Source organism: Aegilops tauschii, chromosome 6, assembly GCF_002575655.3.
Source record: "Aegilops tauschii subsp. strangulata cultivar AL8/78 chromosome 6, Aet v6.0, whole genome shotgun sequence".
Classification (NCBI taxonomy): Eukaryota; Viridiplantae; Streptophyta; class Magnoliopsida; order Poales; family Poaceae; genus Aegilops; species Aegilops tauschii.
In genome coordinates this window covers 110,742,669-110,768,005 of record NC_053040.3, presented here as the reverse complement: position 1 = coordinate 110,768,005, position 25,337 = coordinate 110,742,669, and the positions used below count along the sequence as shown (strand labels likewise).

The following is a 25,337-nucleotide window of genomic DNA, read 5'->3' as shown; positions in this document are numbered from 1 at the left end:
ATGATGCCAAAACGGGGTATAAAGAAGAGGCTCATGCGGTGCGGCGGCGATGGCGAGGGGTGGAAGATGAGGTGGCGTGCAGAGTTCGTCGGTAGGTGCGCTGGTGTGGGAGAGAAGGGAGAAGCACCGGAGAGGGTGGACCGAGGGAAAAAAAAAAGAGGATGAGGGTTGCGGTGGAGGAACGGACGAAAACTTGGCGGAACGCAGTCCGCTGGCAGGTAAAAGAACCTTACTCATTTTTTAGTAGTATAATAAAAGAAAGAGGGGCTCTCTCTGATTTCACTAACGAACCATCAAGGACACTTTGTTGCACCATGTACCAGCAGCGTGCCAGCATGGTCTCCGGCCTCGTCTCTTTCTAGAGATTGCTATTGTTCATGCATGTCTCTCGTAGGAACAGTTGTACACTAGAAGTGCTATAAAACAGGGTGTTCTATAATCCTCATCGTAGCCAGTTTTTTATAAAAATAAAGCGCCTCCAGTTAGCTAAGCCGGTTCGTGAACCATGTTTCGGTTAAATTTTGTCCAGTTGCATTTGCATGCATGCAGCAGCGCGTCCATTTCGGTCAGTACACTTGACTTTTGATATTTCAAGAAAACCAATGGGAAAGTTCCATGCATGCACATCAAAACACTCAAAACACGGGCATGCATCATCTAATTCTGCCGCACCTCTGCCCCACGGCTTTCGCCGCTGCATTGGGCCATTGAAAGCTACAGCTGGATGGCGTCGTCGTCTCCCCGCGAGATGGGCGCCGGCGGTGAGCGCGGCGCTGCGTGGCATGATGGCGGCATGAGCCGCAGCTCGAGGTCGTGCCCGACGCAACTGGTGTCGGGCGGCGGCAGCTCGTCGAAGAGCCGGTGGAACGTGGGGGCGCTCGGTCTCCGCATTGCCGCGTCGCCGGTCCAAATCACCCCGCCGACGAGGATGTCACTGGACGGGCTGGCGAAGCATGACAGGGACAGTGCTGTCGCCAGCTGCCGCGGCTCCGACAACGCCCCGCACACCGGCGCCGACGACGCGTCCGCCTGTGGAGGGCCGGCACTGCACGTGTACTGGTGCTTTGCAAACTTGTCCACCCTGCACTGCATTTGGAGACGCGGCCACCGATTAGTAGAGGGCCGGGCACCAATAATCACGTCGTAAATTACGTACCGGAAGAAGACGCAGCCGCAGCGGCAGGGGTAGCTGAGGCGGGCGCAGCATGCATTGAGGTGGGCAATGTAGCCGTCGTGCACGGCGTAGGACCCGGAGCAGTGGGAGCATGCCCGCTGGCGGTGGGCGGCGTGCTTGCGGCGGAAGTGGTTCTTGATGCCGGCGAGGCCTCTCAGGGCGTGGCAGGGGTGGTGGTGCGCGCAGCTGGGCTCCGGGCACACGAACACCCGCTTCCGGGCCGGCGGCGCCGCATTGGCATTGCCGGCCTGCCGCTTCGGCGGCTGCTCCCACGGCACGCCGTGCCACAGCCGGTGCGTCTGCAGTCTCGCCTCCCGCGGGAACCCCTGGTCGCAGACCTCGCACGCGTACGTCTTCCGCTCCAGCAGCGCCCGCGGAGAGAGCGCCACCACCTCCGCGTCCGGGTCTGTGCGCCGCGAGGTCCATGGATGTCAGGTGCTAGCTTTTCCACAGACACAATGCCGTTTCTGCTCCGGTGCTCCCCCGGCTGAACGCGAGGTGGAAATACACATTGACGGCCAGGATGAACCAAAAAGGGTTCATAACGAGGGGCACGATCGTCTTTGTTGCCCCCGCGTATAGCCGTCGAGGAGCCCTGGGAGGCCCGTACGGGCCCGGTTAGATCGTATGCCCGGCCGTATACGTATTTGTATATGGCGGCGTTTCGTGCACGCGTGGAGCCGCCCGTGCGTGGGGCAACACGTGTCACGGGTAGATTCCAAAACCGTCCCATCATATAAATGTGGACGGCAACCACCTCCGGCCGCATCACCCACCATTCCCCCCGCCGCATCGTCTCCCTCTCCCCACTCCCTCTCCTCTCCAACCTCCTCGTCGCCCTCACCGCATCCTCTCCATCGCCATGGCGGACGCAGGAGGCGAGCGCCCCGATTGGGGCGCAGATCTGGTGGAGCAGGCGCGGCAGGTCGCTGCGGGCACCTTTGTGAGGGGACGTGCCGGCGTCCAGCGCGGTGCTCCCCCCGCTGCAGATCTGGAGAAGGCGGGGGAGGGCTGCAGCGGCGCAGTCTAGCCAGATGCGCCCGCTCTGGCGATTTCCGGCGAGGCGCAGAAGGTGGAGGCGGGCTCTAGCGAGGCGCAGAAGATGGAGGCGGGCTCTGGCGAGGCGCACAAAGTGGAGAAGGTGGAGGCCGGCTCTGGCGAGGAGCAGGCGGAGCAGAAGGTATCTCCTTATCACTTTAATGTGGTAGTTTTTAGATTGTAGGGTTTGTGGCCAGAAGGTTTTTTGGTTAGATTTGTTGGATGTAGAGTTTTCTCTGCATTAGGGTTTTTGTGTATTTGATTCGTGCAAGAATGGTGGACCTCATATGATTATTAGATTAGGTTAGAAGTAGCCGGATTGAGGGATGGGGTTTTTTTCAGATGCTTATTAGATTAGTAGTGGAATTTTTGCAATTCTTTAGGTGTTTGGCTTGAGGATTAGACGATGGATTAGTCAAATATATACTTCTCTATTGGTTTGGGTTGGTGCCTGCTTTAGTTCTTTGGCTTGATGATTAATTAAATGGATGCTTAGTTCTAGGAATTATGCCTGTCATAGTTGCAATTCTTAGATGCTTGATTGATGCATGTTGTCATAGTTGCAATTCTTTGATGCTTGATTGATGCCTGTCAGGCAGAGGCTATGAGATGGGTTGTGCATGTCCTTGTGTTTTTGGAAAATGTCTACCTGAGGTGATTAGATGGTGCATTAGTTTGGTTGTAAATATAGTGAAGGATGTGCTCATGTAATGGGTGTTGTCATGTTAATCAAAAAGAGCTTCTCAAGGGCTGGATTTGTTTGTGTTGGATTGGGGCTTCTGAAAGAGAGGGGAAGGGGCAGTCTATGCTTATTTAGTTTGGGTTAGTAGTGGAATTTTGCCGTTGCTTCAAAGATATTTACAGCATTGAACATCCTCTCCAATGCCGTTGCTTCAGAGATAAAAGCACCTTGGGGTTTTTCCAGTGGTTAGTAGTGGAATTTTTGCTTGTTAAATTTTAATTAGTATGAGGTTGAATACCTTATTTAGGGAATTTAAGGTCAGATAGACGTCATATGATTATTAGATCTGTACTTCAATGCTGCAGACATATATGATTATTTGATTTGATCTGTGGTTCAATGATACTGGATGGAAACATATTTGATTTGGAATGCATTAATTTTGATGTGCCAATGAATTGATTTAGATGATACAAGATTCATCTATAGTATAATTTGTTGTTGTTTAGGTAAGTAATGAAATTTTAGATGTTTGTTGGAGATGTATGCATTTATAGTTGAAGTTGTACCTAATTAACTACTGCATTATGTTAATATGTGTAGGAGCTTTGCTGCATTATCCCAAAAACAGTAATTTGTGCATATTAAAATTTGTAGTTGGCTTCTGTAATTAGTAGCAATGGATGTAATTTTATATTTAGGGGGCTAAGAGATAACTCACTTTACAATTGCAGAAGGGTGGCCTAAAAACAGTAACATGGCCTTGAAATATTGTCCTTGCCCAAAATTTTATAAACCAAATGTTGTAGGCAGGCCTATTTTGTCCAGCCTCATAAAATTAACCTGGCCAGAGATTTTCCTCTTGTGCAAATACTTATGACGAATTACAAAAATATGCAGTTAGGATGTCACCATTGTATAACTATGAAGTAAACATTCCAAGGCAGGATCCTAGCAACAAAATATACTATATGTTTCCATTAAGTAGTGTGTGTGTGTGGGGGGGGGATTCCCTCAAAAGAAAAGTGTTGGGTTAATCCAGGGAATGTCAAGAATCCTGCTTGGGTTTTCATTAGCACTTATGAAGGAAAGCATTTGTCTGTTGATTGATTGCTTAGATTCTGTATTTATAAGGAAAGCATTTGGTCACTTGCAACATATCAATGTGGTTCACATTCACAATTTTGTCTGTAATGACATTGTTTGAACTGCAATTCAATTCATTGTAATTGATGTGTTTGTTTGACAATATAGTAGGAGGAGGAGGATCTTGTGGGCAACAAGAGGAAGTGGGACAAGACTGGGTTCTACCCATATGACTCTGATGAAGATGAGCCGTATGAGGTAAGGACTAGTTGAAATGTTATCATTGAGTTAGTATTACGTGTTTATAGTATTTGAATGCATAATGTATTAATGTCAGTCATTAATGTGTGCAGTATGAATCAGGAGATGATGTGGTCGAGGGGAACGTCGAGTCGTTTGAAGAGAAGGTGGTGTTGAAGATCAGGGCCCAAGGACCTGGTATGTACCACAACTGGAGAACGGAAAAGTACCGCTGCCCCTTCTGCAGCAAGCCCAAGCCCAGGTCTGGGTTATTGGAGCATCTGATGGAACATTGCCGGGCTACATCGATCTCCAGTGATGAGTACAAGATCAGGGCTGAGCATTCTGCCCTCCTGAAGGTCCTGAGAAACCCTAACCTCTAGTCCTACATCATGCTGATCATCAGAAGCTGGAAGCCGTACTCATCATCAGTATATTTGATGATGTTTTACTTTTGGAAAGCTGCATCTGGGTCTGAACTGGTTGGAAACTACCTCTATTAATGTAATGTAATGTATTGTGTGTCTGAACTGGATCTGTTGTGAACTGCCTAGTACCTATGTGGTAACCTAGAATGCTATCTATATATGTGTGGCCTTAACTTTATTGGTGGTGAATGCTTCCTTCATGTTTACTTGTTGTTTCGATGGTGCAATGATCACAAATGGCGCTTCAGTGTTGCTTCAGACATGCTGCAACACTTGTCTATGCTGTGGGCAAGTGCAACATGCTGTGCGCATGTGCCAATTATACCAAATATTGAATCTGGCAATGTTCCAAATTGGTTGTCATGAATTATAGTACATGGGGTTTCGTAAAGTTACTGATAATTGTTCATCCTCACACATTCCAGCAATGCATAATTTGAATAAGCAAAAAGATCAAATGTTCCATCATTTGAACCAATGTTGCAATAACAGAGCAAATATTCCATCATCAAAGTGTGAAGGAATTAAATGTAAATTTAGAAGAGTAATGTAATACTAGTTAAAAATAATGTGTGCAAAAAAAAGGAATTTGAAATAAGGTCTACTTTATTTTTAATAAAGTTATATTACCCTACTTATCAGAATTTTGAAAATGTCACTTATTTATAAGAAAAGAAAATATAAATATTCAAAAAGATGTGTTTGATAAAAATACCTTTTGAATTTTTGGTATGTTATTATTTGAGGGGTCATGTAATTTTTATGTTATTTTTTGAGTGCTCAGGTAATTTTTATGTAAACTGAAGGTAAAGGGAAAAAATAAACAAAAGGAAAAGCATGGGCTAGCCTAGCCATCTTGGAAACCTAACTTTATAAATAAAAAAATTTCAAAACAATAAGAGGGCATTAAAAAAATAAACAAATATAAGAGGGCATTAAAAAATAAACAAATATAAGAGGGCATTATAAATTAAAAAAATTCAAAAAATAGAAAGAAAATATAAGAGGGCATTATAAATTTCAAAGAAAATATAAGAGGGCATTATAAACAAATATAAGAGGGCATTAGAAATTTCAAAGAAATTTTGGAAAAAGAATATTTTACAATGCCCCCTGAGATATAGACCGATGTTTTGACCAGCCAGTCTAGAGGGCATTATAAATTAATAAAAAATTCAAAAAAATATAAAACCTTGGAAACCTAGCTTTGTTTGTGCAAGATATCATGTGTGCCAAAATTGAGGTGATTTGGAGGTGGTCGAGAAAATGACCGCATTCCGGAGGGGCCATTTGGTCTAACTTAAGCCAGTTTTTGAACAAATGTGATTTTCCCACCACCTCCAAATCACCCAAACTTTCTTGAACATGGTTACCCACATGTGCCAATCATGCCTATGAAAGAAAATTTGGAAAAAGAATATTTTACAATGCCCCCTGAGGTATAGACCGATGTTTTGACCAGTCAGTCTAGAGGGCATTATAAATTAATACAAAATTCAAAAAAATATAAAACTTTCGAAACCTACCTTTGTTTGTGCAAGAGATCATGTGTGCCAAAGTTGAGGTGATTTGGAGGTGATCGAAAAAATGACCGCATTCCGGAGGGGCTATTTGGTTTAACTTAAGCCAGTTTTTGAATAAATGTGATTTTTCCCACCACCTCCAAATCACCCAAACTTTCTTGAACATGGTGACCCACATGTGCCAATCATGCCTACGAATTCGTGCACACCTTGCTTGGGGGGCCACATTGGCCATGCTCACATGCTCCCGAAAGTTGGGGTCATCTCATGCATGCCCCCACATGCACCATGTACAAGCCGGACCATTCGGGTCTGCCAGAGGGCAAGTTTGAAAGAGGTTTTCCTTGCCGGACCCACCAAATGATCCCAAACTTTTTGCACACCCTACCATGACCATGACATGCATGTGGGAGGAGAATTCATACACCACGACCTCATTTTTGTTGAAATCCCATTAATATCCATGTGTATTACATGTAAGTGAGCATGTGTAAAATTTATTAGATGACTTGAAGGTCAAAACATTAACTTGTCATATATGCAAAAAAATGTGTATTGAATGCAAGTGAGCATGTGTATAATTTAGTGTGTGTTTTGAAGATCAATACACATGTCAATATGGCAAAAAAGTGCCCACCTACCAGAGCAGGAGAATTCATACTCCACGGACTCCATACGACTAGGAACCCTGCCGTGCATGGGCGAGGATGCAGGCCCGTGCTGCAGAATATCTCTGCTGCTAGTAGGCCCCACGGGGCAGAGGGGACGAGAGTTAGGCAATGTACTGCCTGCAATTGATAGGAGCTTGGGAGGGGAGTCACAGCCGGGTATATAAACCGGTGCGGCGCTCTCTCGCTTGGCGAGGTGGGACTAAACTCCCACCACCCAACGGTTGTGCGCTGCGATGTGCCGTGCGCGGCTCCGCCTTGGGCCCAATTCGGGCGGGCTGGCCCAGGGCAGCCTTACCCGCGCGCTGATCTGTTTGATATTCTCTTTGTTTTTCACTTCTTAACTCCAAAATTTCTTTTCTTGTTTATATTTCTAATATTTAAAATCAAATCTCTTTTTTCTATATTATTTCTAACAGTGGTTACTAAAATTAAAAAATTATGCCAAATTCTGTTGTGTTTTATTTCATTTGTTCGTTCTCTTTTGTATATTGATAATATTTACGAAATATAAACTAAAATGGTGTGTTTTATTTCAATTCTTCCTTCTAATATTTCTTATCGTTATTATTTTTGAACTTTTTTTAGTTTGTAAGATAAAATGTTCTGTTTTATTTCACTTCTTCATTCTAATATTTGTTCTCTTCTTTATATTTGAAATATTTTGAAAATGTAAGATAATATGTTATCTTTTATTTCACTTCTTCATTCTAATAGATCTTATCTTTTTTTATATTTGAATTATTTGTTAAATGTAAGATAATATGTTGTCTTTTATTGCACTTATTCATTCAAATTTTTCTTCTGTTTTCTATATTCTCCTCTTTTCTTTGTTCTGATAGTTATAAATTTAAATAATGTATGATATAATGTTGTCTTTTATTTCACTTTTCATGGTTGTCTTTCCTAATTATAAATTTTCTTTTCTGTTTCGTACTTAAAATATTATTAAATCAAATATAGTTGGGACAATTGCATGTATGCCTCCACTTGTACTACAAGCAGGTTTTTCTTCTCGGTCTCACCAATTGATATCAAAACTTTTATGCACACCCTACGATGAGCATAGCAAGCATGCCTGGCAATTACCGTTCATTTCCGACACTCTATGCATTTTGTAGGCGTTTTGCGGTGATAAAACCCTAGAACAGTGCCCCGACATGACGCAACGTGCGTATTGTGTCCGAATTCGTGCACACCTTGCCTGGGGAGCCACATTGGCCATGCCCACGTGCTCCCAAAAATTTGGGGTCATCTCATGCATGCCTCCACATGAACCATGTACAAGCCGGACCATTCGGGTCTGCCGGAGGGCATGTTTGAATGTGGTTTTCCTTGCCGGTCCCACCAAATGATCCCAAACTTTTTGCACACTCTACCATGACCATGGCATGCATGTGGGAGGATAATTCATACACCACGACCTCATTTTTTTTGAAATCCCATTAATATCCATGTGTATTACATGTAAGTGAGCATGTGTAAAATTTATTAGATGATTTGAAGGTGAAAACATTAACTTGTCATATATGCAAAAAAAATGTGTATTGAATGCAAGTGAGCATGTGTATTATTTAGTGTGTGATTTGAAGATCAAAACACATGGAAAAATGCCAAAAAATGTGCCCACCTACCAGAGCAGGGGAATTCATACACCCCGGCCAGCATACGACTAGGAACCCAGCCGTTCATGGGCCAGAATGCAGGCCCGTGGTGCAGAATTTCTGCTGCTAGTAGGCCCCACGGGGCAGAGGGGACGAGAGTTAGGCAATGTACTGCCTGCATATGATAGGAGCTTGGGAGGGGAGTCGCAGCCGGGTATATAAACCGGTGCGGCGCTCTCTCGCTTAGCGAGGTGGGACTAAACTCCCACCACCCCACGGCTGTGCGCTGCGCTGTGCCCTGCACGGCTCTGCCTTGGGCCCAATTGGGGCGGGCTGGCCCAGGGCAGCCTTACCCGCGCGCTGATCTGTTTTATATTTTCTTTGTTTTTCACTTCTTAACTCCAAAATTTCTTTTCTTCTTTATATTTCTAATATTTAAAATCAAATCTATTTTTTTCTATATTATTTCTAACAGTGTTTACTAAAATTAAAAAAATATGCCAAATTCTGTTGTGTTTTATTTCATTTGTTCTCTTTTGTATATTGATAATATTTACGAAATATAAACTAAAATGGTGTGTTTTATTTCAATTGTTCATTCTAATATTTCTTATCTTTATTATTTTTGAAATATTTTTAGTTTGTAAGATAAAATGTTCTGTTTTATTTCACTTCTTCATTCTAATATTTGCTCTCTTCTTTATATTTGAAATATTTCCAAAATGTAAGATAATATGTTATCTTCTATTGCACTTCTTCATTCTGATAGATCTTATCTTTTTTACATTTGAATTATTTTTTAAATGTAAGATAATATGTTGTCCTTCCTAATTATAAATTTTATTTTCTGTTTGATACTTGAAATATTATTAAATCAAATCTAGTTGGGACAATCGCATGCATGCCTCCACATGCACCATGTACTAGAAGCAGGTTTATCTTCTCGGTCTCACCAATTGAGACCAAACTGTATGCACACCCTAGGATGACCATGGCAAGCATGCATGGCGAGTATCGTTCATTTCCGTCACTCGATGCATTTTCTAGGGTTTTCCGGCAACAAAACCCTACAACACTGCCCCCATGTGACGCAACGTGTGTTTTGTGTCCGAATTCGTGCACACCTTGCCTGGGGGACCACATTGGCCAAGCCCACATGGTCCCAAAAGTTGGGGTCATCTCATGCATGCTTCCACATGCACCATGTACAAGCAGGACCATTCGGGTCTGCTGGAGGGCAGGTCTGAAAGTGGTTTTCCTTGACGGTCCCACCAAATGATCCCAAACTTTATGCATACCCTAGGATGACCATGGCATGCATGCATGACAAGTATCGTTCATTTCCGACACTCGATGCATTTTCTAGGGTTTTTCCGGCGACAAAACCCTACAACACTGCCCCCACGTGACGCAACGTGCGTTTTGTGTCTGAATTTGTGCACACCTTCCCTGGGTGACCACATTGGCCATGCCCACATGGTCCCAAAAGTTGGGGTCATCTCATGCATGCCTCCACATGCACCATGTACAAGCAGGACCATTCGGGTCTGCCGGAGGACAGGTCTGAATGTGGTGCCGGTCCCACCAATTAGGAAGTCATAAATAGGACAACATTTAATCATACATATTTGAAATGAAATTGAAAACAATGAGAAGAAGTGATATGGAATTATGAAACATGAACAAAAAAAAATAGGAATAAGAAGGAGAAAACATAAAATAACAGGAAAACCAAATTAAAAGGGAAAGAGGAACAATACATTTGAATGTATAATATTGTAGAAATGATAGAGATACTATAAATATTGTTGAACATATACAAGTATACAATAACTAATAGGTGTCACAAAGAGTTTTTTTAGGGAAGAACCAATGATATTTATTTTGAGGGAAGAAACAATGCAGGTAGGTGGGCCGGCCCAGACCGCAAATAACTGTCGGATCCCTATTGTTGGGGCCCACAACGCTGCGCTTTCCATGCACGTCGATCACACGCACGTCGATCACGGGAGTAGTTGCCGTTCTGTTACACAATTCTGGGATCGTGCTAATCCATATGTTCCTAATCCCTACGATTGAGGAGCACATTCAGCCTCGCTTCAATGGAGGAAAATATAGATCGCGAGATTGGCCACAGGGAAGTTACGACGACCTAGGAGTCCACCTCGTATATAATCTACTCCTCGCACATGTCGTTGACTAGATCGCCTCCTGCCGGCGAGTCGTCGACAGCTCCGTCCGCCGCATCCCACACGCCACAAAAACCCTGAGAAGATCAAGGTCGTCTGCACGTGCAGGCCGACCTCGAGGAACTACGTCGACAACGCATCGCCGACTTCTTTCATCTTCGTCGACCGATCAAGTAAATTGTCCTCCTTACCTCGCGCCTTCATAGCAAGCTACTCCCTCCGTCTCATTGCTTTGATGGACTTAGGTTTACCACATATTTTCAACTAGTATCAACTCGACTAGATGCGTTATGACCAGATGGCGTAGATGAAAACAATCTTTGGTTCTTTCATAGCATGGTAGAATAAGATGTTGTTTCTCGAGAAGCATGATGCAATAGATTTTTTGTCACATGATCCAATTATATTTTTGTCACACGATCCAATTATATTGTTGTGCACATAGAACATTAAAGAGTTATTAGCATTATATGTTGATGAACCTCAAATAGGTACCATTGCTATAGACTCTAGTTATTTACAGCTGATCAATTTGTCACCCTATTAATAAGACAACCAGACGAATTAGTAACAGTTTACCATATTAAATTTATTGATTATATAATTTATCTGATACTCAAAAAACATGATCAGATGCATGTAAATTCAATTACCAATTGTAGTTATTTTTTTATTGCCTCATGTTAGCACACGCTTGGCTGCATGTTGCAGTATACATGGTGCTAGTTTTGTATTTGCATTAGTGTTATTTTTGCATTAGTGTTAGCTACTGCCAGAAGGTTTTATATTTTTGCATGTCTATTGTTATTTTTGCTTTAGTGTTCGCTAATGTCACGAAGTTATATATTTTCTTTCAACAGGATAGATGAGCTGAATGGAGAAATAGTATGCGCCGTTGAGAAATGGTGCAAGCTTGTTGCAGCTCTATCGAGCGGTCAACGCGCTAGTGGTTGATACAACATTGCGCAGCATGCTGCAGATACCATCTATTAAGATGCGTACCCTACTGATTAGGTATATGATTGAGAATTTTCAGGCCAGCACGGCCAGATTCATTATACAAGAGCAGGTTGGGGAGGTGACTCTCGGTGCGGTCGACGTCGAGTGCATCTTTAACCTCGAGAACCAAGGACTGTCCGCTTCGGACATTCTGACTGAAGAAGGCGAGGACATCAAGGAGCGGGTGCCGCCACAATTTCTCAGTAAGACATCAGAAAACATAGTGATAGATAATCTCATTGAGGACCTAATTAAAAGTAAAGCCACCGACGACGATTTCCTTCGGAAAGTAGTCCTTGTCCTGGTAGGAACAATTATTGCTCCCATGTTGAGCAAGATTGTGCCAAAGCAGTACTACGCTTTGGTCGATGATGTGAAACGTATTTCAAAGATTAACTGGAATGCCTTCACCATGCGTGTTCTCCTTGATTGCCTTCGCATGGTGAAGAAAGGCAAACACCTCCACCAATGGCCGAAAGGCAATTTGGCTCCTTTGTAGGTACACATATGAGACCTGTTGCATAATGTCAATTATCATATCATTGCAATTTTATGTGATGTATTGTACTAACTCTAAATCCTTATATTTTTTTGTAGTACTTGTACTGGGAGAAGGTGCAACCGGTCGAAGGCGAATGCGCCTATAATCCCAACTTGTCCATACAACCTCTTATGAGGAACTGGACCGAAGGTGCAGCCACTAGGAGAGATCGGTTCGACTATGACAATGGGCGCGGCCGTGGTAACGTCAGGGTAAGTCATTGTGTTCCGTCTTTCTTAAATGTTCTGTAACTTAATAATATTTATTTTTTATTCATCACATGTACTTCAATATCGCATGCAGGTCGAAAATAATATCACCCAGGAGTATAGGGCTCAGGAGCCCAACATCCCAAATAATGTGCCTACCATGAAGCCAAAAACCAAGCCTGCAAATGGAAACGCAAAGAAGTCGACGACAGCCCCAATGTCGGAAGATTTGATGGAGCTTCTAATGAAGCGGTGCATGGACTTCATACACACCCAGATGAGGCAAATCCCTGATCAAGTTGCTGAGGTGTCACACCCAAACTTTATAGTTTACAGTATGTTTGCTGTTTTAAACCATGCTAGAATTACTAAATTTATATTTCTATTGCAGAGGTTGTTGGAGAAGTTGAACAAATCAGGTGTCATGTACAAGCTGGCTGCTGCCGTGCCATCCGCGGACAATGATGTGGATGAAGAACTGGATTCGTTCGAGAACGGTCCATATGAAAAGAAGGAATTCGTGTACAAGGATGACATAGACTCACGCGGAGAGCCTGTCATTGACATGACGCAGCCTGATGAAGTGGTTCCCAACCATAAAACCGTACCTGAGGTACTATGTATATATATTTCTGTCTATAATTTTCTCCTTTAATTTATTTACGTGCTGAAATGTTCACATGATTTTGTTTGCCAAACAGAAAACCCCACGGAAGATGAATGGACACAAGGAAGCTTCACCTATTAGGCGTAATGATGAATGTGGCGCTACACCCGAAAACCCTTGGGTCGTTGGTACTTCTACTCAAGCACCTTCATCAGACATAGACATTTGTCCATCTTCTGTTAGCAAGTTCACTGCTAAGGCGAATGGAAAAAAGGGTGCAACAATCGATAAGGATGAGGAAGTTATGTCCGGTAAGCGCAAGAGAACCGTTCCTAAGAAATTTGAACCCCCCTACGCACTTGACAAGCCCAGCAGGCGTCCCAACCGTGGTCAGAAACCCTCCGGTACTTCTACTGCTACTAGAGGTATCGTAACTAACTTTCTTATTTTGTTATATGCCACGAATGCATATGATCACCATTGTTGATGTTCATATTATTTCATGCAGCTCTGTTTTCTGAAAATCATGAGCCGGAGGTTGTGGCAGATGAGTTGATGCCGGAAATAATTGATGCAGCTGTTTCATTTGTCGAGTTAGCTGCTAGCACCGAGAAAAATAAGGGGAAGAAAGTTTACTACAGTGAAGGGTGTGGCATATCTCTGACTTCTGAAAGGATTCGACCGGTACTAACTCACAGATGGCTGTCGGACGATGTAAGTACTACTTGCATGTCCTGTTATTAAAATTCTCAATAATCTATGTCTCAACTTTCAACATGTAATGCCCTGATATTCTATGAAGGTGATTGATGCTTATATGGGACATTTGGAGCTGCGCGTTGGTCATGATCGTTACCTCTGTCCAGCGTGGAGGTCCAAATTTCTTATAGATCGTGCTATCGCACGAGACGATCCATTGCCGTCGAGCTGCAACATGGATAGTGCTCTGTCCAAAGCTGGAGCAGTTAATAGAGTCACGAAAGAGTATACTGTGCATGATAAGGTACGTTATGTTTGTAATTCTTAACTACAGGATATTTCAACAAGTATTTCGTTTGATCCACAATGGTTTTTTGCACTGTAGACGTATATCGCGTTGAATATCGACAATGCCCACTGGATGACCGTGGTCATGCACTTGATCAAGCAAGAATTCCAAGTTCTCGATTCGCTCTATCCTTTGGACCTGACAGAAAAGACTGTGAAAGCACTGGTAATATAACCAACATTTGTACCATTGGTCTTACATGTTGTTTATGATTATTCTTTAACACTATCCTCTTTATAGCGAATGGCTATAGCACACGATATGCACCTAGCAAATCTTATTACACCAGGGAAATATCCGGACGTAAGTAAGTGGCCTATCAAGGAGTATGACATGCCCCAGCAAGAGGATGGGTGAGTTAATAGGACATCATGCACATTCAAACAACAACACACATGTTCGTATTGCCCACCGCTAATGTTAGCATATGTACCAGGAACTCTTGTGGCCTTTTTGTGACAGAATGTCTAGAACATTGGGACGGGACCGAATGACCCGCGATTTTTCACAGGTATGTTGTTATTTGCGTTTGTAGACTAGCTACTATGGTCGTGTAGCAACTTCGGTTCATGTAACCTTTATGTCATTTTTTGCAGGCCACCGTTGACGCAAGGAGAAGACGTTTCGTCGCGGAGTTGATTATGTCACCTTCGAATACGATGGAGTGTGTGAAGAACAAAATTCGCGAAATCGCAAGGAAAAGGCATGCCTGAAGAATTCATGCGGCATGCAAGATTGAAGTTTTAGTGGTTTGGATTTAGTCCGGTCGAAGGTTTCGACGGCATGATTATCTTAGGGGTTCTATCATTTTTATGTAATAAATAGGGCATCTCGAATATTGTGACACATATATGTGTATGTGTCTGTCAGACAATTCGCTCGTATCAGACAATTCGGTCATACAATTCGCTTGGAGAAGACAATTTGGTCGTACCAATAAAGTTTTGGCTTCACTTATCAATTGTTCTTGCTTAATATTTTTCTCGTTCTCCAATTTTTTATAATTGTATTTTTCATGACTTCACTTATCAAGTGTTCTTGCTTAATATTTTTCTCGTTCTCCAATTTTTTATAATAGTCTATTTTTCTCTTCAATTGCTCTCGTAAGTTTCATATTAAATTTTTCACAATCTTTACTTTTTTTAAAACTCTACCAAGCTAAGCCTTCTGCCTTAGCTATCTGCATGTCATCATCTTGCATAATCTCCTGGTAATTCCCCCTCATCACATGATTATGAAAAGTAGTCATGGTAGATAAGTAAATATATCGAGCCAAAATGTAATATTACACTGATCAAAATTAGGCATGCCAGCTCGTTGGCTCTATGGCATGTTGTCAGGCATCATGTTTTTCTATTTTGTTTTACAAACCCGTCGTTTTTTATTATATGTATAATTAACTTTTTTTGTATTCACCATGATGCCAGGCACGGCCCATCTAACCACGTGAGGGGCCCCACAGGCGGGCTATTGTGCCGGCAGCGCTACACCAGCCCATTTTGCCAGGTTCACATCGATCTTTCCCCTTTTCTCGTTTCCCTTTCCAAATCCCTAGCCCTCTCTCTCCATTTGCGCCTCCAAATCTCGACGGCGAAAGCATGACAGCGAGCTGGGCGTCGGGCGGCTGCGGCTGCGGCGAGAAGAGCGGTGGCGACCGCAAGTTAGGTCGAACCCTGGGTCCTGCAAGCAGGTGGGGTAGATTCAGTGGCACAGGAGGCGGGGGTTTCGTGGGCGGCGGCGGGCCGGGAGAACCCACGGCTAGGGTTTCTTCAGTGCTACACTTTGGTGGCAAAAAGGTAAGTTCTTTACCATTGTTCTTTACATCCCAGCATTATCGCCCACAATTCATCACCTGTGGCCATGACAAGCTCCATCTATGTGGTCATCAGGAAACTCCTGGTGGCCGTGTCTGCATAGATGCAGACAATTTTGGCAGCGCACTCGGGGGATGTGTGTTTGAGGTTAGTCTACTGAGCATGATCTTCAAACTAGTACTGCTATTGCGGTCAAGCTGCAAAAAAGTTCAGTGTTTAACGCTTGCAGTGACAAGTTCAGTTATAAGATGACTTGAATTGCTCATGATTTATTTAGGATGATATCACTTCTGAGTATGTTAAATGGGTTGATGGGGAGTGGGATAGCAAAGCAAAGTCAGTCATTAAGTATCTTGCCATGAAGAACAAGAAACTGGAGACTAAGATTACAGAATATGAAGCTGAAATTAAAAGGAATGAGAAAGAAAAGAGGGCAATGGTTAAGATGCACAAGGAAATATTGCTCTATAGGGATAGGATTTTAGGATTTGGAGGTCTTCTGTATCTTGGCCTACTTGCCATTATGATTGCTGTCATAGTTAGCAAGTAGATTGTTCGTAAAGTTATTGACATCATTGTAATTGACATGATGAAATGCTGCTGAATTATTTGCTATTCAGTTTATGGGCAAAGTGTAACAGAGATTGCAGCATAAATAACATGGGGCCATCATGATTGGTAGACAATGCACTTTTGGCATGTTCTATATTTGGCAGACAATGCACTTTTGGCATGTTCTATATTTGGTATGTGATGCACATGGGCACATCACCTAGCAACACTACTGATTTATGCAGCAGCCCAGTTCATTGTCTTGTTGCAACATAGGAGCAACATCTAGCAGCTTCCTCCTCCTTTGATGCAACACTGAAGCAAAGCAACAGTACATATTCAACATTCAGAAATTTAACTGAACTTGACACTTAGGGTGAGCAGTAGATATTCAGTTCTTCAGCCACAAAGAACCCGATCAAACCGTACCGATTGCATAACTTATATGCTTACATATAAAAGCATACCTAACCAACATCAAACCCAAAATAATGTTAACTTATATGCTGAAACATATAATAGCATACCTAATTTAAGATAACCAGCAGCTTCCTCCTCCTTCAGCAACTGTGCCCATCTTCACTTCTTCAGAAATTTGAGGCGGCGTGAGCGGCGCACCAAACACGGAGAAGCCTTCTTCTTGACCGCCATTCTGTTCGACAGCTGCGCCACCTGATCCTGAGCCACCTGATCCTGAGCCACCTCCTCTTCTTCCACCTTCACTATGTCAGGGAGGAGGGGAAGGAGCTCGACGTCGATGGGCATTGTCTTGCCACCCTCGACGGCGACCGGCGCTACCATCTGCACAGCGTCCTCCTCGCCCTCCTCATGGTCATCAGGGATGACCAGTACCTCCTCCACGTCGTCCTCCACGACGTCAGAGCCCAACGGCAGCACTGGCTTCGGCACGTGGCAGACCTGGTAGTCCGGGCTGACGGGCACAGGGAGAGCGAGCTCGACGTCGACGCGCTCCGCCCTCGATGCGACGCGTGCTAAATCTGGCCGCAGCGTCATGGTGGTGGAGCGGTACATGCACCACCTTGCACGCTGAACAGGGGAGTCGCTCAGCATGGCCTCTCGCAGTGGCCACACGAGGAGGACAGCCGGCGGGACGCCACGGCCGTAGGGGAAGGCGCGCTTCCTCTCGGTGTCGGTGAGGACTTTGACGAGGCCACGCGCGTGGTTGACCAACATCTCCGTGTTGGGGAACCAGCCGCACACCTCCGTCAACTGCGCGCCACCCCTTGTCATCGCCGGCGAGGTCCATCATCGCTCTCTGCCAGCCGAGGCTTCTCTCCGTGGAGGCGGCTGCAGCGGTCGCCGGCGAGGGTTTTCTCGATCTACTGTAGGTGGGAATAAGAGGGGAGTTCAAACCGGCACCCGTGGGAGGTGGGTGAGTGTGTGGTGGGGAGGAGAGTGGTACAGTTACTTATTTAATGGCATTTAGGACATGGGTAGGGGAAATGTACAATATTCTTTCTACCTCCCGCCCCGGCCATAACACAGTAAAGAATTTTTTTGATTTTTGTTTAGAGGGAAACATCTTACTTTATTTAAACAAAGACTGGGATCTCGTTTGCTAATACACTAAGGATACAATCAGGGGGCGAAAGTCTCCAAACCAAAGAAACACAATCGCCTACAGCTACCTTAGCCAAAGTATGAGCCGGCCGATTAACACAGTAAATAATTGAAGCAAGTGTTCTACTCTTGTTCCTTCTCCACTTTTCTGCGCATGATAAAAGACAAGCTAAGTTAATGAATGATACAAAATTTAATAATCCACAATGCATACAAACACTTACTTCTGATTAAGTTTGCATTTCTTGTTACGTCTAGTGTGTCCTACCAATTTGCAAGCACCGCACCGGGTTTTCAACTCATCAAAAGAGAGTGGTCTACCATTTTTCGAGATAGGGCGGCTCTCATCTACCTTTGTTGCACCTTTGCTTGACACTTTCATAGGATCTTTAACCTCAATCATGTTGCCTTCACCATCGTCCACATATTCAACTACACACTTACTGATGTCATTTGTTTGCTTCAACAAATTTTCCTGTAGCAGATCATACTCATGACTCTTAGCTATCACAGCTTCAAACTCTCCTGTAACTGATCCCAGAAAGCAGGGTGTTTGCATGCCACATGCATAGCTTCAGACGCTAACACACTGACCTGGCTATATTTCATTCTTTCCCCGGCCCCAGTCCAACCAAATCCCAACAGATCGCTTGTGCGCCTCGCGGTCTATCCCAACCTTGCTTCTTTCATGAACTGAACAAGAACTAAACACTTTGGTATTTCAGATATGTTCAAGTGCTTTAGTACATGGAATATGTGCTTGCAAGGTAGACCCTTTCGAATCATTCTTCTGCAGCTGCACCTTATAGTTTCTGCAGAATTTACTGGTGTATACTCCACCCAAAAACGGCGCTTCCGGTTATTCTTCTAGGCCACGATGTACTATTGTGATCCGTCTCCCAGCTTAATTTCTACAACTTCTAGGCCACGATGTACTATTGTGATCCGTCTCCCAGCTTAATTTCTACAATCTCCATGCTGTCAATTTTTCTAAGATCATCTTGCAACATATAGAAGTTTGCTGGAGTGAAGACGTGAGAAGCAGCTATCTCAAGTTCCCTCGAGCTAGTAACTAGCACCGGTAAACTCTGTGAGGCCGTGCAGTCATCTTGCACCTTGTTTTCAAGGATACGCACAACGGCGTTCTCATAGTGCAAAATCATATCCACCAGGGTCATTTCACCGTCTAGGTGGAGGTGAAGGCATGAGTTCAGGCTTTCACTCCGCTGGTTGCTTTTCATGCCAAGCCAAAACCCCTCTGTTAGATAAGCCGCGGCCCACAATCTCCTCTTCTTATACATCTGCCTCAACCATGTTACAGTTTTTTCCGACTGCCATCTTCTGGAAAATGCGTGCCATCTCTCCTCAAACGTGGTCGTGGACGTGCTGTAGTACAAAAGAGTTCGGAACTCCTTCAAGGACTTGTGACTGAGGTGAATCTTCATATTTTTCTCTATGTGCCACGTACATATACGGTGCCACACGTCTGGCAAGACTTCGCGAATTGCCTTGATCATCGCAGCGTCAGCGTCTATGATAACACTCTTAGGCATCTTTTGACACATGGACCTCAAAAAAGTCTGCAGAAGCCACACGTATGTCTCCTCGATCTCGTCCGAAACTATGCACAACCAAAAACATTGGTCTTCCGGTGATTGTTAAGACTAACAAAAGGTATGAATGGCATACCATAGCGGTTCATCTTGTACGTGCTGTCAAATACAAGCATGTCGCCGAAGTCCTCATAGTCATGACAAGACTGGGAGTCGCACTAGAACATCCTATTCAAATGTCCTTCCTTATCTAGCTTGTACTCGAAAAAGAAGCTAGGATCCCTCTGTTTCCTACTGGCCATGATGCCTATGGCTGTGGCAGCATCACCTTTTGAAAGCAGCTTCCTCTTCTCCTTGGCGCAAAGGTTGTATATTTCACGCCTGGTAAAACCAACACCGCCGTACCATACATGTTTGCTGATGAAGCAATCCATCATGCCGTGAATTCTAATCCCTGCAGCTCCCATGGACGTTATCTCATGCTTCTGGTACTCTTTGATTTTTCTGTGGGACCAAAGAAAAGGTACCTCGTCCGGTCCTGCCAACATATGGCTATGCTTGCCCTCAAAACTTTCAACATACCAAACCCCACGCTTTTGGTCAAGCTTGACGGTCAGGTGCGCTTCGCAAAAGCAGCGTGTCTCGGCTCTGAGCCTACGGCTGTGTCCTTCCTCGGTTAGCAACTTGCTGTCATGTTTCTCTTGTCTCGAACAAACAAACCGCCTATAACGCATATGACGTGACTCCGTTTTGCTATACCTGACCTTATTCTTTCTAATGCTAAAACCATTATCTCTAGCATAGCTGTTGTAGAAATCATACGCAGCATCGTGAGACGTAAAGGTCATTTCCATTATCTGCATGAACATATCCCTCTTATCATCTGCACTGGCAGTATCTTGGACATTCTTTGCCCCATCATCTTGTGTCACCTACACAATCAAACCACAGCCATGAAAACAGTTTTCTATGGTTTAACATTACTTACTTCCATAGAACATTGATTACACACATACCTCACTCATGATGACCGACGACTCGGACTCCCCAGAATCAGGTGCATCTAATGATTCGTCATTAAGGCTTGTCTCCGCGTCAGATTCACCGTAATAGTCGTACGCATTATGACATTCGGAAATGAACTGAAAAATACAACACAAATACATAATTACTTATCATATAATATTCCAGAAGAAATTCAATTTGCATGCCAACAAAATTTTTCACTTACGTACCTGACTAATGTATTCTTCATTCGAGAGCTCCGAGTTGTTTTCCTGGTCATCATCAAGCTCATCGATCTATAAATTTTCAACACAAAGATTTAATGTTGTCGGATGCCACCAAAAAATTACAACATGACAATGTCACTAACATTAAGATCGTCCCATTCGTTCCCATTCTCTGACCGATCTTCACGATCTGAATTTTCATCATCTGACCAATCTTCTATCCAGTCTTTCATCATTTCTCCAAACTCCATGTCTACCATGATATCAGTTAACTGCTCGTCCGCCATTTCCTACAACCAATAATATGTATCATCACATGTGCAAACATTATCAATGATGAAATATACAACACATAGCACACGATCACGGATGTTATGTAAACAACCACAACCAAGGCCGTTCAGATCTGCCAAACTTAGTAAGGAAGATGGCCACGGCACCCGTCGTGATCACTTTCAATCGCGAGGAACTGCACGATCTCAAAACCTAGCTAGATCTGTGATTACCTCTGCCGCCGGATACCTAGGTTAGCCGCCACATCAAATAACAATACTGGTGGTGCACTCAGGCGATGGCAACCGACGCTACGTGAACCCAGATCACGAGGAGCAGCACTACCGAAACAAGATCCACGATCGCATGCGCCGCCGGGTAGCTAGGTTACCCGCCCCGCTAGGTTAACCACTACCACTGGTGCGGCGGCAATTCGTTCGATGTTGCCGCGAGCGAGACTAGAGGGGGGACGCGGGATGCGGTACCTGTGCGCGCTCGTTGGAGATTCACGACGTTGTCGCGCCCGCTGTCCGACGAGATCGCCGGCGACGAGATAGCCGCTGCTGAAGATCTACTACGTGACTTATGGAGCTGCGTCAATGCTCGCGAGATTGATGGAGCTGCTTGCGTGAATGATTGGATTCGGAAGGTCTTACGTGGATGTGGGGTCGTGTGATGTTTTTTTTTGGACCAGGGTACGTATACGGTATGGGTTATACAGAGCTAGACAGGGCTTGGATCTGGGCTGCGGCGGGCCAGGAAAAAAAACTCGCGGGGACAAAAATACCCCTCCGAAATTAGGTTAGGGGGAGCACTGGAGCAGGGCTCACACAATGCAGGCTAACATATCTCGGCAACTTCCTAACCGTGTATGCATCGGTGTAAACTAGCTGATTACCTGGTGTCCCAGCTCGCCGGCGCTTTCTCTTGGTCGCGGAGGAGGTGGTGGCGATCTGCAGCCACCCGGACGGCAGCTCCGCCGTCTCCTCGAGCTCGTTCGTAGTCGGCATGGCCGTCGGCGCGCAAGAGCCCCACATGTGCGTCGTTGCCTGCTCGTCCTCTTCTTGATATCGCAACGAGGGGGAGGCGGGCAGAAAAGATGGAAAGGAGGGAAGCAGAGTCTAGTTGTCTTTTGTGCGCTGCGTCTGCAAGACAGAGAGGAAGCTTTACACCGTCTTTAGGATTCATCAGATTTCGTTGGGATTATAGACAGCTGGAGTTGCAAGGTTAACGTTTCTGCCTTAATTGAATACTCTTGAATTTACTTGCAAGGTTGCAGACAGGAGGAGAGAGTGGAGTTAATAGGAAGAAGATCTAAAGATGCATGGCAACATTTAAGACTTTGTTTGCACAATGTAAAACGTAGGTTTTGGGGGAACTGGCTCAACCCTCAAAGGGGTGGCCTATCACATATATATATTGATGACATACAAGTCCAATACCAATAAGGTATGGTTTACATAGTAGGGCTACGATACGGAGTCTAACACCCTCCCTCAATCTCAACTCACTCCTGAAGTATCTAGGAGGTTAAGATTGCGCATACAGACCTCAAACATGGGAGAAGGTAGAGGCTTGGCAAGTTGATCTTTTGAAGAGATAAACCTGACTTGTAGTAGCTTCTGTGCAACACGTTCCCTCACAAAATGATAGTCAATCTCAATGTGTTAGTCCGTGCTTGGTACACTGGGTTTGACGACAGAAACGTAGCACCGATGTTGTCACACCAAAGGACCGAAGGATGTGGCTGAGCAACTCCTAGCTCTCGAAGTAGGGATTCAATCCATATAAGTTCAGCAGTTGCATTGGCAACCGACTTGTACTCAGCTTCTGTGCTGCTACGGGAAACAGTGGCTTGCTTGCGTGCACTCCAGGTGATCAGATTAGGACCCAAGAACATAGCATGTCCCCCCATGGATCGCCTGTCATCTGGACACCCACCCCAATCAGCATCAGAGAATGCAGAAAGAACGCCGGAGGAACTGGGGCGCAGGTGAAGACCAAAGGAGACAGTGAGATGCACATAACGCAGTATGCGCTTCACAGCAGACCAGTGTATATCAGTAGGAGCATGAAGATACTGGCACACACTGTTAACCGCAAAGGAGAGATCAGGACGCATGATCGTCAGATACTGCAGGCCACCAACAATACTCCTGTACTCAGTAGCATCCTCAGGAGAGAGAAGAGCACCATCAGCAGCAGAAAGGGTGTCAGTGGAGGAAATGGGCGTAGGCGATGGCTTGCACTTGAGCATACCAGCACGACGCAAGAGATCAAGAGAGTACTTCTTCTGGGTGAGAGCCAAACTGCCACGAGACTGATGAGCGACCTCAATACCCAGGAAGAAATGAAGCTGTCCCAAATCCTTAACTGCAAAATCACGACCAAGTGCAGTCACAAGAGCATCAGCAGCTGTCGGAGATGAGCTCACCAGGACAATTTCATCCACATACACAAGGAGGTACATGGTCACACTCGGTCGCTGAAACAAGAACAGTGAAGTATCAGCCGTCGAAGGAATGAACCCATGAGTGCGTAGAGTGAAGCCAGGCAAGCATGCTAGGCACGGGGAGCCTGCTTCAGTCCATATATGGCCTTCGTCAGATGACAGAGATGATGAGGCTGAGTGTGATCAACAAATCCAGGTGGCTGCCGCATGTAAACCTCTTCTTCAAGCAATCCATGAAGAAAAGCGTTCTGCACATCAAGCTGGCGGAGAGACCATCCACGAGAAACTGCCAGAGACAGAAGAAGTCGAATAGTGGTAGGCTTGACAACTGGGCTGAATGTATCCTCATAGTCCAGGCCCTGACGCTGTTTAAAGCCCTTAGCTACGAGGCGCGCTTTGTAGCGCTCAATGGAACCATCTGCATGTTTCTTCACCTTGAACACCCACTTCGAATCAATGATGTTGACGCGAGACGGAGGGGGAACAAGCGTCTAGGTCTTATTCTTCATAAGAGCATGATATTCTTGTTCCATAGCAGCCCTCCAGTGTGGAATACTCATAGCGGCTTGATAACTGCGTGGTTCGGCGGTTGGATCATCCACAGCATGAGCCAGGCAAGCAGCAAGATAGGTGACCGTGCCATTGGTGCGCTCCTTGGGACGAACAATGCCACTGCGGCTGCGAGTGTGTGGACGCCGCGGGGGAGCAAACACCGGGGACGGCGAAATGTCCGGAGCAGGTGAGGCCGGTCCAGGGGACTCCGGCGAAGAAGGACCGGGTGACGTCGGGCCGGGCGACGGCGGACCAGGCGACAACAGGCCAGGCGACGTAGGCCCCGGCGGCGTGTGAGCCGCTGCAGACCCGGGCGAAGTAGGCACCAAGGACGCCCACGCGGATGGTGAGGGCGACGATTGAGGGGAGTCCAGGCGAGGAGGTGGCGACGGAGACTGCTCAGAGGAGGCCGTCGCAGGCTCTGGCCCGATCGCAGGCTCCGGCCCAGGCGCTGTTGGAGACGGGGCGCCCGGTGCAGGGTCGAGGGCGGGAGGCGGTGCATGCACCAGCTAATCGACGTGCACCACAGGCGACGTAGCGGGTCCGTCACGGAGGAGTTCCAGGCGAGCTCCACGTCCAATTCCTGCACCATGATTAGGTAACAACACAGGCGAATATGCAACATCTTCAAATTGGCCAGGCATAAGAGGAGATGAATATATAGATGGTGCTGTGGTGGATGATTGAGGCATGGCAGAAAAGGGGAAGACGGACTCATCAAAAACAACATCCCGAGATTTGTAGACTCGATTGGTTGGGACATGGAGACACTTGTAGCCTTTATGGAGAGAACTATACCCTAAGAACACACACTTTTTGGAGCGAAACTAAACTTTGCGATCATTATAAGGACGAAGATGAGGCCAGCAGGCACACCCGAACACCTTAAAAAAGGTATAGTCAGGAGTTTCACCTAAGAGAAGCTCAATCGGAGTTTTCATATTAAGAACACGCGTAGGTAATATGTTAATGAGAAAACACGCGGTAGCAAAAGCATCACTCCAAAAACGAAAGGGTATAGAAGCATGAACAAGAAGCGTGAGGCTGGTCTCAACTATATGGCGATGTTTGCGCTCAACAGCGCCATTCTGCTGATGTGTATGCGGGCATGATAAACGATGAGAGATCCGAAGCTTATTAAAGAAGGTGTTGAGGTTGCGATATTCGCCCCCCAATCTGATTGAACATGGATAATTTTATGCTGGAGTAGACGTTCAACATGCAATTGAAACTGTATGAATATATCAAACACATCAGATTTGCGCTTAAGAAGATAAAGCCAAGTGAAGCGA

At 45.1% G+C, this 25,337-nt stretch overlaps 1 pseudogene; it reads right to left on the bottom strand.

Annotated features, from left to right (window-relative positions):
* Positions 1 to 657: 657 nt before the first annotated feature.
* On the bottom strand, positions 658 to 22,078 carry LOC109733862 (protein indeterminate-domain 14-like; annotated as a pseudogene).
* Between the last annotated feature and the right edge of the window lie 3,259 nt (positions 22,079 to 25,337).